Source organism: Cannabis sativa, chromosome 4 (assembly GCF_029168945.1).
Source record: "Cannabis sativa cultivar Pink pepper isolate KNU-18-1 chromosome 4, ASM2916894v1, whole genome shotgun sequence".
Taxonomy (NCBI): domain Eukaryota; kingdom Viridiplantae; phylum Streptophyta; class Magnoliopsida; order Rosales; family Cannabaceae; genus Cannabis; species Cannabis sativa.
In genome coordinates this window covers 57,694,816-57,708,098 of record NC_083604.1, presented here as the reverse complement: position 1 = coordinate 57,708,098, position 13,283 = coordinate 57,694,816, and the positions used below count along the sequence as shown (strand labels likewise).

The 13,283-nt window shown below is 34.8% G+C and overlaps 1 long non-coding RNA gene across 1 annotated transcript; it reads left to right on the top strand.

Moving 5' to 3' along the window:
- The first annotated feature begins 1,737 nt into the window (after positions 1–1,737).
- Positions 1,738–4,613, top strand: LOC133036530 (uncharacterized). Its single transcript, XR_009687144.1, has 3 exons — positions 1,738–2,310; positions 3,163–3,225; positions 4,384–4,613. It is a non-coding gene; the product is annotated as an uncharacterized LOC133036530 (long non-coding RNA).
- The last annotated feature ends 8,670 nt before the right edge of the window (positions 4,614–13,283 follow it).

The following is a 13,283-nucleotide window of genomic DNA, read 5'->3' as shown; positions in this document are numbered from 1 at the left end:
GAGATCACCCTGGTGAGGCGAACGTGGTTGCTGATGCCTTAAGTAGAAAGGGTCAGAGTCAGTTAAATACGGTGAAGCGAATCTCCCAGCAGCTAGCAAATGAGATGACTCGAGCTAAGATTGAGTTGGTTGTAGGGTAATTAGCTAATATTACCCTGCAATCTACTCTTTTGGAGCGAATCAAAGAAGCACAAGTGCAAGATTCAGAATTAGTAAAAACTCGAGCTAGGGTTTCGGTTGGGAAGGCTAGTGACTTCTCAATAGATGAAACGGGAATGTTGAGATTTGGGAATTGAGTTTGTGTGCCCATGGATGAGAACATCAAGATAGAGATCATGGATGAGTCTCACACGACTCCTTATTCAATTCATCCAGGGTCGACAAAGATTTATCAAGACCTGGAAGCCATGTTCTGGTGGCCAGGCATGAAAAACGACATCGCTTAGTATGTTGCAAATTTCCTTACGTGTCAGCAAGTGAAAGCTGAGCACTAACGACCTGCAGGGTTGCTGTAACCACTGAAAATACCAGAGTGGAAATGGGAAGACATTGTTATGGACTTCGTGGTAGGTATGCCTAGAACCACGGGACAATTTGACTCTGTGTGGGTCATAGTGGACAGGTTTACAAAGTCTGCTCACTTTTTACCTGTTCGGACGAATTTCTCCATTGACCAGTATGCTGAGTGGTATGTTAGAGAAATTGTTCGTCTGCATGGTGTCCCAAAGTCCATTTTGTCGGATAAAGATCCGAAGTTTACATCAAGATTCTGGAAAAGTTTGCATCGAGCTATGGGAACTCAGTTAAAGTTTAGCACAACTTTTCATCCTCAGACGGATGGGCAATCCGAGAGGACCATTCAGATTTTAAAGGACATGCTACGGGCATGTGTGCTTGACTTTGAGGGATCATGGGTAAAGTACCTTCCCATGATCGAGTTTTCTTATAATAACAGCTATCAGGCAACAATCGGGATGGCCCCTTATGAACTTTTATATGGAAGAAAGTGTAGATCGCCCATTCACTGGGATGAAGTGGGTGAAAGAAAGTTCTTGGGTCCCGAAGCTGTTAAAAAAAAACAACAAGTGAGACAGTTGATAAGATTAGAGCGCGAATGCTCGCAGCTCAGAGTAGGCAGAAGAGTTATGTCGATCCAAAGCGCAGAGATATTGATTTTCAGGTCGGGGACATGGTATTTCTCCGAATATCTCCGATGAAAGGCATAAAACGCTTTGGGAAGAAAGGAAAGCTTGGCCCGAGGTTCATTGGACCTTTTGAAATCCGTGAGAGGATAGGGCAAGTAGCGTACAGGTTGGCTATGCCCCCAGCGCTGGCAGCTGTACATAATGTGTTTCATGTTTCAATGCTTCGGAAGTATGTCTCAGACTCGTCCCATGTTCTGAGTTATGAAGCATTGGAACTTCAAATGACTTGTCATACGAGGAATAACCAGTGCAGATACTTGATAGAAGAGAGAAAGTCTTGAGAAGCAAGACAGTGGCACTGGTGAAAGTACTGTGGAAGAACAGTAAGGTAGAAGAGGCAACCTGGGAACTCGAGACGGATATGCAGCAGAAATATCCAGAGTTGTTCAGGTAAATTTCGGGACGAAATTTCTATAAGGAGGGGGTAATTGTAATACCCGGAATTAAGAAATGGATTAGCAAAACCCTAACTAGATGATTATGTATAATGGAGGAATTATATTATTATATAGTTCAATATATGTGATTTTATATGAATTTTAATATATTAAAGACCCCATTGGTTAGCCAGGGGCATTTTGGTAATTATGACCCGAGAAGGGTAAAATGATGAAATTAATTTAATTACGTGCTTAATAGAACTATATTATTATATAGTATGCCTGTGTTGTCTTTTCGGGTGTGTTCTGACAGGTTAGCGCGGTATAGTCACAACCGGGAATTTCGGGCCGAACTGGGTTCGGGCCCGAAATGTAAATTGAATTGATTATTTGGCATTTTATTTGATAAATGATAATCTGAAATTTATTTGAAATTAATTGAGTATTGAATGACTATTTTACCCTTGTGAGGGTGTATGTGGGTATTTAAGCCCTAAGGGCATTTTGGTCATTTGACCCCTAATTACTATGTTTGGAAAATGTGATTTTTGAGGAAATGAAATGTTAATTTCTGGTGGTTTTCCCCTCTCAACCGAAACCCTCTCATCCTCTCTAACCCTCTTCTTCTTCAAACTTGATTTTTGAGAAGAAAGCTTGATTTTTAGCTTGGTTTGGAAGCTTGATTTGTGTTGGAAGCTTGAAGCTTGTTTGAGCAAGAGATTGAGGTAGTTTCTAGCTGAAATTATATGAGTTATTTGTTGAATTCATGGCTGAAATATGGTGATAAAAGCATGCTTGAGATTGTTTATTCTTGGTGTTGCATGCTTAGTGAATTGGATGTTTAAGCTTGTTAATCTCTTGATTTGTGTAGGATTGAGCTTAGAGTATGATTCTAGGTTGTTTTTCATGATTGAATCTAACATTTATTTATTGTTTTACTGCTGGAAAATATTTGGTTGTTGTAGATGAAGCTCTTATTCAAGAGCTTGATGTTGCCATGAACATGCTTGAACTCTATGATTTTTATGCAATCTAAATTGAGGGATTAATTGCTGGATTTTAATGCTTGATAATGTGTTTTAAATCCTTAGTATTTGCTAGCTGTTGTAAGTGGATTGATTGAGAGTTTGGTTGTGAAAAGCAAGCTTGAGTTCATGGAACTCAAGCTTGGTGCTTTAATGGCACTTTTTGATTTTTAGTGCAATTGTTGTGTTTAAGTTGTGGAATATGTTTATTATGACATATATTGATACTCTGGAAAGTTTGGGAATGTTTGGGGATGATTTGAGTGAGTTTTGGGGGTTTAAAGATTGAGGAATTTCGTGTTCTCTGCCCAGACAACCGGAATTCCGGTTGGTTCATCCGGAATTCCGGTTGGAGTTCATCGGGAAATGCTGAATTTTGTTTCGGCCATAACTTTTGACTCGGGACTCCGTTTGGGACGTTCTTTATACCGTTGGAAAGCTCTTTTCGAGCTCTATGTGATTATCTGTATTTGAAATGCCATGAATTTACTTTATGAATGTGAAATCAGGGGTTAACCCTATTTGTGAAAAAATCCCGGATTGTGTGACTAGGATTACCGGCACCTGGTCAGGAGCACCCGGGGATTCGGAATCTCTGCCTTTGCGGGACAACAGGTAAGACAGTAGTTGCACGTAGAGATATGCACGGTGGTGCTTATATTGAATATTATATTGGTGATAATTAGAAACCGAGATTAGGGTTATTACCCTAAAGTGAGCGGTTTAATGGCACTAGAGTTATTACCCTAGTAATTATTAATGTGTAAATGCTATGCCATGCTAAATATATTGTAATAAAGAATTATGCGCACAAGGCATAATTAAGTTAGACTCGGTAAATTAGTACCTTGAGTTTGATAGTAATGCGGTCTAGGGTTATTACCCAAGAAGTTATGTGAAGGTAAGAAAGTCATGATTTGCAATAATATTGCTAATCAAGTGAAAGCATGAATTAGGGTTATTAATCTCTATAAGTGTTATTTTGAGCATGCAATGATATGTTATATGAGAGACTATTTGGTATGTAATTTAGGGTTATTATCCTAAGATTCTGTATGTTTTGTTATCTATTGAATACATACATATATTTCAAGAGTTATGTGCATAAGACATAACTTGGTTAGACCTAGTATATTACTAGGATAAAACTGATCGAAAGAACGTAATGTATGGATTACGTAAATATATATGAATAGGGTTATGTGAGCAAGGCATAACCAGGTTAGACTCGGTAATTATAATCGAGATAAACCTTACTAAGGCCTTATTGTAAATAGACGTGTGAGCGTAACACGTAGGTCTATGCTACATAGACATATATAGACGTGTGGGAGCAACACGTAGGTCTATGCTACATAGACATACATAGGCGTGTGAGCGTAACACGCAGGTCTATAGCAAATAGACAAATAGTGCAGTGGCACCAATAATTATATGATAAATATATATGTTGAGACTAAGGGTTATGCGCTCAAGGCATAACCAGGTTGGACTCGGTAACAAGAATCGAGATGAACTGATCTAAGGCCTTATTGTAAATAGACGTGTGAGAGCAACACGTGGGTCTACGCCACGTAGACATAAATAGATGTGTGAGCACAACACGTAGGTCTACGCTACGTAGACATAAATAGGCATGTGAGCGTAACATGTAGGTCTGTGTCACACAGACAAATTTGAATAGCATTGTTGTTTATATTGTATGATGAGCATATTATTGATATGTTTTATACTGTCTTGCTGGGCTTGGCTCACGGGTGCTCTACTGTGCAGGAAAGGGTAAGTCAGTGGCTGATCAACCATGAGTTTGAGGAGCAAGATGAAGAATGTACATGTTCAAGCCATATCAGACCAAGCGGGTTAAGGGTCTATCAGTGATGAACTTTTGAATTCTATTTTGCCGTTTAGGTCGGCTAGAAATAAATGACTTGTAATAGCGTTTGTAAATATTTTTGGGATCCCAACTATTTTAAAAGTTTTAAATATATTACAAGTTTATTTTCTTTCTATTTAATATAAAAGTTTAAATTCTGCGCTATTTTGATTAGTAATCTCGTTTAGGGGATTAGGGTTTCATAAGTATTTTGGGTAGCGTGCCTAATTATTTAGGGCGTTACACTTGTACTCCGGGTGTCTCCTCCGGGACCCATGTTAATAGCGCTTCCTGGTGGCATAAAAAGACTTAGCAAATCTTTCCAAGTTATCTGATCCACGTGTCCCCTCTTGACTGGTCCACGTATTTTGGGCGAATTTTGGAGCAACAGCTTCAAATAATATCATTGGATGAATGGTCTATAAATCATTTCATGTCATTCTATATTTTCTCTTAAGAAATTAAATGACGCATATGATTATAATCCCGAAATTCTATTCCCAATTGATATAAATCCTCAATCTTAGAAATCTCCTGCTTGTATGGGCAAATCAGACTTAGAATTAAATTAGTAGTGGTGGTCCAAGATAGAATTACTCATTATATTTGGTATAAATTTAAGTCTTTGACTTTAATTTTAGATTCCAAATAGAAATTTTCTTATATTTCTAATTCTAGAATACAATACAGTTACACTTTCTCAAGTGTTTAATATCCATCTTCTATTAATGGATTCAAACTGTATGGAATATGAGTTAGGTATTCTGCGACCAGGATCCACTTGAAGTATTCTAAGAACTCTTTGATGTAACTATACCTAAGTCATCAAAACGACACAACCACATTTTTCATTAATCTATGGCATTTGTATCTTGTTCATAGTGGATTTGACAAGATCAATCTCTGCAAAGAGTTAATATGCCTATATCCACTGAAAGTAGTTCATCTCATTCGCAGATGGATGTACATTCAGGGGTGGATATGAGTTTTTCGTTGTATTCTTAAAACGATAACTCTAGATTATACCTTTTAGCAAGAAATTTGAAATGTTTGAAAAATTTCATTAATTTCTAACAATGGTTAAAACCATTAAGGTAAGTGGTTAAAGATCTTGCGAACTGATAGGGGTGGAGAAATAGTTAGTAGATATGCAGTTCAAAGATCATTAAATTGATTTTTGAATTATATCCAAACTTACCTCCCCAGAAATTTCGAGTTGCATGTTGATGATTAGTTAGTAGTCGTTGCCTAATTCCTTCTATGGTAATACAATTTCAGAATGATGTAATGGTTGTATACTTAATGTAAATCATTACTAGATTCATGGATGACCTAATCAAAATCTTAAGAAAAGCTAGAACTGTTAACCATGGTTTGTTAGCTATTCTAAGTGATTAGGGGTGGACCATCCCATTGTCAATAGATAAGAAAGTGATTGTTCAAACAAATACTACTTTTCTAAGATAATGACTAAGTCTAAAAATAAGTAGTAAATAAAGGAGATATTTTTCTTGATTCCAAAAGTGTTCTATCATCTTATATAATATATGATGATCCCACTGCCTCTGTTGTCTTGTCACAACCAAAGAGGTTAATACCATTTTCTTAGACATAATTCACGATACCTTGTCGTAGTGGGAGAGTTTCTAGGAACTCACCCTCTTATGACTTGGGAGACACTAGTAATTAAAATCCATTGTGAGTTTAAACAAGTAATGGATTGTCAAGATAAGAAACTAAGAAGAAAGCCAATAGAACTATGGTTTAATCCATTCACATGGAGTAACCTAAAGTTTTCTATTACAAGGACATAAAAGGAAATTTTCGTTTATAAGTCTATTCAATGGACTTAACAAACTTCCTGTTCCTGGTATTATAGGTTTGAGTTTATCTAAACCTATGGCTTGTGGTATACCTGGTAATTACTTACTCTAATGCAAGCAACTTACTTTAGTAAGATGCTGAAGCATTTTCTTTCTAATGGCAATCTATATACTCGACTTCTAGGCATAGATTTTATTTATCTAAAGAAAAGTCTCAACTATTCCAGAAAAGATAAAGCCATGAAAGAATTTCTTAAAACAACAGTGAGAGGTCTTAGATATGCTTTTGTATGCCTTAGACCAGACACCTGCTGTTGAGTGGGAGTAAAGAGTAGGTATCACATTAATCCAGGAGAAGAACATTGGAAGACAATCAAGTAAATCTTAAGATAAAGAAGAGGAACTATATGTTAGTCTATAAGAGTGTGTTTAAAACTCTTAGACTACACCATATCAGATTTCAAAATTTGCCTTTGTGCTAGAAAATCTTTCTGATAAGATGGTGATTACTCTGGGGGTGGAATAGTAATTTTGGAGAAGTGTAAAAACCTATCTGAAGTCTCTAGGTCTACCAGAGAGAGACTGAATGTTAAGGTTGTAGGAAAGGTACTTATTCAGTCTAAGGAAAGTTCAATACATTTTTGGCATCATTCCAAATTGCCTTAAACTACTAGTGTTAATTTCCTGATTAACCAAAAGTAGTTGCCAAAGGTATGTATAGAATCCAGTATCCCAAGAGAGTAGACATATAGAGAGGAATTTCACATTATCAATAATTTTGTGATTAAGGAAGAGTAATGGTGGAGAAAAGGTTGTGTTTAATTCAACCTTTCACATCCTATTACGAGGAGTATACTACTACTACACTTGATTTGTATATCAAGGTGTTGAGATTATTTGAAATGTACATTTTGTTTTATATTAGTGCAAGTGGGAGTTTGTTGGGTTGTATGCCCTAAATAAACTCATTTCAATATAATCAGATTTACTTATTAATACAGATCAGAAATAACATTTAATGTTGCATGGTTCACATGATTTATCTCATGATTATATGTACATAATGTATAAATTCGTCTGAAACCCTTTTCACATACTTGATCCTGTTTATTATGCTGTCAACACATTGGAAAGTAAACATGACTATGTGAATAAAGTTTCCTAGATTTATCAGACACAGGGTTTTACTGATATGATAATCTACAACAAGAGTTTACTTGCATTTGGAGAAATGCTATGTTCTTTCCAGAGCATTGGTTAAAGTAAAGCTCAGGTTGGATGCATGGAGTATGCATCGGAAGGGACCGATATTGAACTTTGACTTAGATTTATTAAACTTACCGTAATATCTATTCAAGTCAATATTGCCTAGTTGATCCTAGATCAAATGCTCTTAATCCTGATATGATTAGGCTCAATCTGGAAAGGCTATTCGTGTTCTTTGATTTGTTAGTTAAGCCTACTTTTAGGTCAGGGTGAGTGGGAGCGCTTTCATAAACATGTAATCTATAGCTTCTATCTGGCGAATAGTAAGCAAAGGATGATCTCCTTCGAGCTTGACCAAACGAACATAAATGGTGGAGTACTCATTTCACATTAGCTGAAATATCATTTATACGGGGTCAAGTGTTTTAAGGATAAAATACATTGTAGGGTGTAACGGTAATTTAATCCCTTTACAGTGTAGATCATTCATATAGAGGATCATTGATCAAATTAGGATTATAACAATGGATAATTAATGATGCATCTATATGGTGGAACATATAGAGCATTCTATATAACTGAGAGTGCAATTCTAAGTTCTATGCGTGGATTCAACGAAGAATTAATAAGTTAGTGAATTTTAGTGTTAAATTCTTGATCTACTTATTGGAAGCTCGGTTATATAAACCCATGGTCCCCGCACTAGTTGAGATAATATTGCTTGTAAGACTCATATAATTGGTTTTGATTAATCAATTATAATTCTCAAATTAGACTATGTCTATTTGTGAATTTTTTCACTAAGTAAGGGCGAAATTGTAAAGAAAGAGTTTTACGGTCATATTTGTTAATTATGATACTTTGTATGGTTCAATTAATAAATATGATAAATGACAATTGTAACGCCCTAATCTATAAGGACGCCACGTGTGTGATTTTATAAACTAGTTTAATACTAATAGAATAATTAATTATTAAAAACCGTGATAATATTAAAAACTTGACTAAAATAAAACACTAAAAATGGACATTATAACGGCATAAAAAGTGTGTTCCGGGAATCCCTGTTGTAAAAAGTTTTGCTAAAGAAATATATACGACAACCATTTAAACATAAAATCAAAATACACAGCAGATACAACCAGTCTAAAACAACTCCTGGCAACTCCCAAGACGTTGTGCCTAGCGAGGTCAATATGTACATTGCTGGAGAAGACTGCCACCTCATGGTTGATCTAGCTTTTCTTTGCCTTTACCTGCACCACATAGCACCCGTGAGTCACAAGGACTCAGCAAGAAAAGTAATAATAACAATCATATAGCTTATTATTCGAATATTGTCATTTATACACAATAAAAATCAAACCATCACACTTTGTTCATAAGATGAAATCCAAATCACTACTGGCATCTGCCACGAATAAACATTAGTATACAGATATTTGGTAATACAAAACCATTATACCAATAATGGAATTCATATTCATTTAATCATATAAATAATATATATGTTACCTCATAAAGCAACCCTCTTCATGACATCATGTTGCCTAATTAGGCAAGTCGATGCTTTAATCTGATGATCTTGTATTGTATCGCCTAATCAGGCAAGCTCATGCCATAGCCTGGCACCCATATGTCGCATAACTGCATCACCTAATCAGGTGAGCCTATGCCCAAAAACCTGCACCCATATATCATACAATTGCATCACCTAATCAGGTGAGCCCGTGCCACAATCTGGCACCAATATATCGCATCGTCTAACTAGACGAGCTCGTACCTACGCCCGGTACTTATCATGTCACTGACGCCTGTACTTACGCCCAGTACGTTGCCAGGAAAATCGCATCACCTAATCAGGTGAGCCCGTACCTACACTCGGTACTCATCATATATCACTAACGCCCGTACTTACGCCCAGTACGTTACCAGGAAAATTGCATCACCTAATCAGGTGAGCCAACATATCACATGCATAATATTATCACATTATCAATACTCAACCAATCAATCTTTTCAATATATAACAATATTAACTATATCTCAATATTGATCAATTCATAACAATACTAACGGTATTACATACAACGTACTATGCAGTACAATATACTTTTCTATATATAACAATATTAACTATATCTCAATATTGATCAATTCATAACAATACTAACGGTATTACATACAACGTACTATGCAGTACAATATACTTTTCTATATATAACAATATTAACTATATCTCAATATTGATCAATTCATAACAATACTAACGGTATTACATACAACGTACTATGCAGTACAATATACTTTTCTTACCTTTAATCCAGGTTCATACATTTCAATCAATCCAAGTGGAGAACTATCCTCGATGATCCCGGCCCTATGTCACAACAACGATAAACTAATAAGTGTTTATCCTAAAACACTGCTTATATTCACATAAGACAATCTAGGGTTTTCTACCAAACCCCGCGGTATAAATACACTAAAATAAAACTTATATTTCAGCTCTAAAACATACACCATATTGTAGAGCTCGTCTCAAGCTTCGAAACGGTATATAGAATATCTAAAACGGACACCCGAGTCAAAAGTTATGACAAAAATACGATTTCTGATCTCTTAGGAATTTCTATAAACTGTGAAATACGAAAATTTCAATTTTCGCACTCACCGAAACACTACCAAAACTTATCCAAATCACTCCAAACTTCACAGGGTGCATGTATGCCATAAATACTACCATCCTTACGTAACAGAAATAAAAATCGACCCCTTAAATGAAAAACGCCATTAACGTTCGGACTAAGCTTTAAAAAGTTCCAAACTCGATTTCTAACTCAAAAATCACTTCTAATTCAACAAGAAAATATCGAAACTAGTCCCATGACTACCCGAGAACAATTCTATAAGGTCAGAACCTTCATAACTATTCTAATTCACAAAACCCCTATACGAAACCAATTGTTTTTAAACTTAAAACGAAATTAAACCATACCTTAAGCTTCCCTCTTCAAAGATTTGCTATCCTGCTACTACCAGAGCTTAGATCGCTAAGTTTTGGATTGAAAATTGAAGAAAATAGATATAAGGGGAGAAGGTTTTATCGAAGGAGGGAGAACGAGGGTTTCGTTCGTCGTTCGTTCTGTTCTGTTTCACTGATAACTTAATATATATATATATATAAAAGTTAACTTACGTTAACTTATATATAAATAATATTATAATAATATAATAATAATAATAATAATAATATAATATATTAATAATAATAATATAATAATATTAATAAAAACTTTATTATTAATAATTATCTTATTATTTCTTAGCCACTAAGAAATCTCTATTTTTAGGGTATTTGGTCAACTTCGAGTACCCTAAAATACCCCAATATTTCTAAAATCAACTTATCCCAATAATCTCATCAATATTTCTAACTAAAACTGTTGTGACATTTTTGGCCTCCAATCGGGTCTCCAGGGTCGCCAAACTTGAAAATATTTTTATTTCACAAATAACTCATATTATATCCACGTATTTCAAATAAATCCCCGTAATTAACAAATTACGCTTATATATCCACTTATTGAGTCTCCGGGGTCGTCGAACCTGAAATATTTTTATTCCACATATAGCTCATATTACATTCACACATGCTATATAAATCTCCGTAATTAACAAATTACGATTATTTACTCACTTATAGCAAAATTTAAATTTTATGCTGAAATAAATTAGTAGGATCATAATCCCACTTATTACCTGATTAATTCATAATATCAATATAAACCCTAATTATTTACCATTTAACTTATCGGGATATTACAACCATCCCCTCCTTATAGAAATTTCGTCCTCGAAATTTATTTAAACAATTCGGGATATTACCCCAATATTTATGATTCTAATTCTCAAATTGCTGCTTCTATCTTACTGTTTTTTTTTTTATAGCACTTTCTTAACTAGTAGAATTGTCTCATTTCATCTTTCTAGTCCAAAACCTGGACAAGATATTTTTCTCATATAATAAATTTGTCTGAAGTTTAACATCGTCACAACTCGTAACATGGGTCGAGTCCGATTCATATTTTTTCAACATGGAGACATGAAACACATTATATACTCCGACAACGCAGAGTTAAGGCTAGCTAATAGGCTACCTAGCCTATTTAATCCGTTGAACATGTATATAATAGTTCTCTTGTACCACACTTATTAAGGTACCTAACCAAAGTGGTACATTTAATTATCACTTTTTAAATAAACACCTCATAAGGGAAGATATTATTCTAAGATATTCTAACCTTTATCAAATATGCTCACAAGATATTTCTAATATTCTATTGATCTTCGCAGGTTACCCACCTTTCAAGAATAAAGCATTATACTATTTTCGCTTTAACTTCCATGGTTCTCAATAACCTTCTTTAATTCTTAACATCATAGCCAAAAATATCAACCTTGGAATTTTACAAGATTAGACTATTCCTTTGTATGAATTTTGTATTCTCATTTATAGTATAAATTGTCTACACTGATAGACAACATATTAACTCTGTATGTCCAATCGTTACTACTCGGTCAAAATCATAAGATCCCATAGTACATAATTCATAATTATGTCTTTCTATTCCTTCTATGAGATCTCCTAAGCTGATCTACTGACTTAACTTAGTAACAAGTTAAGTATTCATTTCTGATAGATATTCAATTAGAGCACTTCTTATTTCCACTCACTTACTTGTCTCAATACCTTGTAAATTTCTGCTTATTAACACATCACTTCCTCTTAATAATTTCTGGAACGACTATCGATTTTGCATCCTAATATGAATCTTTCTAGCGTACTTTGTCCTCACTCATACACTTCCCGGGGTGACTCCCTGAAGGATTTCCCATCTTGAGATTACCCCAACTTAAATATGCTTAACTCCAAAGTATACTCATGGTGGGTTATCAGAAAGTAGATGCTTCTTTGTCGTTCTTAATTGTATTTCTTGCTTTCATTCTTTCATTAATAAAATTCAATTGCTATCACTCCCTTCATAAACCTCTTGCAATTCCTCATCGGTTTTTGTTCACTTAAACTCGAGGAATTCCCATCTTATTGTCAACTTAAATCTTGTTCATCTCCACTTATTTTGACTTGTATCAATTTCCCTTGAATTGACAGAACTTTTAATTAATTAATTTTTTTTTTCCAATCATTTACGATTAACCACCATTATAAAGTAATTTGATTAAACCTATACAGTAGAGGCAACACTGCTCATACTAGGTACCCACAACTAAACTGGAAATACCCATTTCCCGAATTCTCAACTAATAACAATTAATTAAAGATCATTCCTTGATCCTGAAGTTTCTTTTCATCATCACCACTAAGGTTTCACTCCCTGATTCATATGATACCATTGCTTCTCTGCAATCATCACTATCTTCATACTTCGTTAACCACTTTAAAACTTATTCTACACTCAATTATATAACTCGTTGTTTAATAAACAACCTACTTTGTGATCCAACATCCACCAATCACTCAATTACGTGTCTATTAAATTGCATCTCAATTCATAAGCTTTTCTCCATTCTGGGTGAGTATGCCTTTCCATAATTGCACAATAAAGTAATTTTTTTCCAAAATGTCAATGGTCTCCTTATATACCATATTGACTATCCAGTCAATTATAAAGTACTCTCCATCATTACCGTATCACCTTAAGTAATTTAGGTAATCTTCTTTACTTCAGTGATACCACTACTCTTCCTGA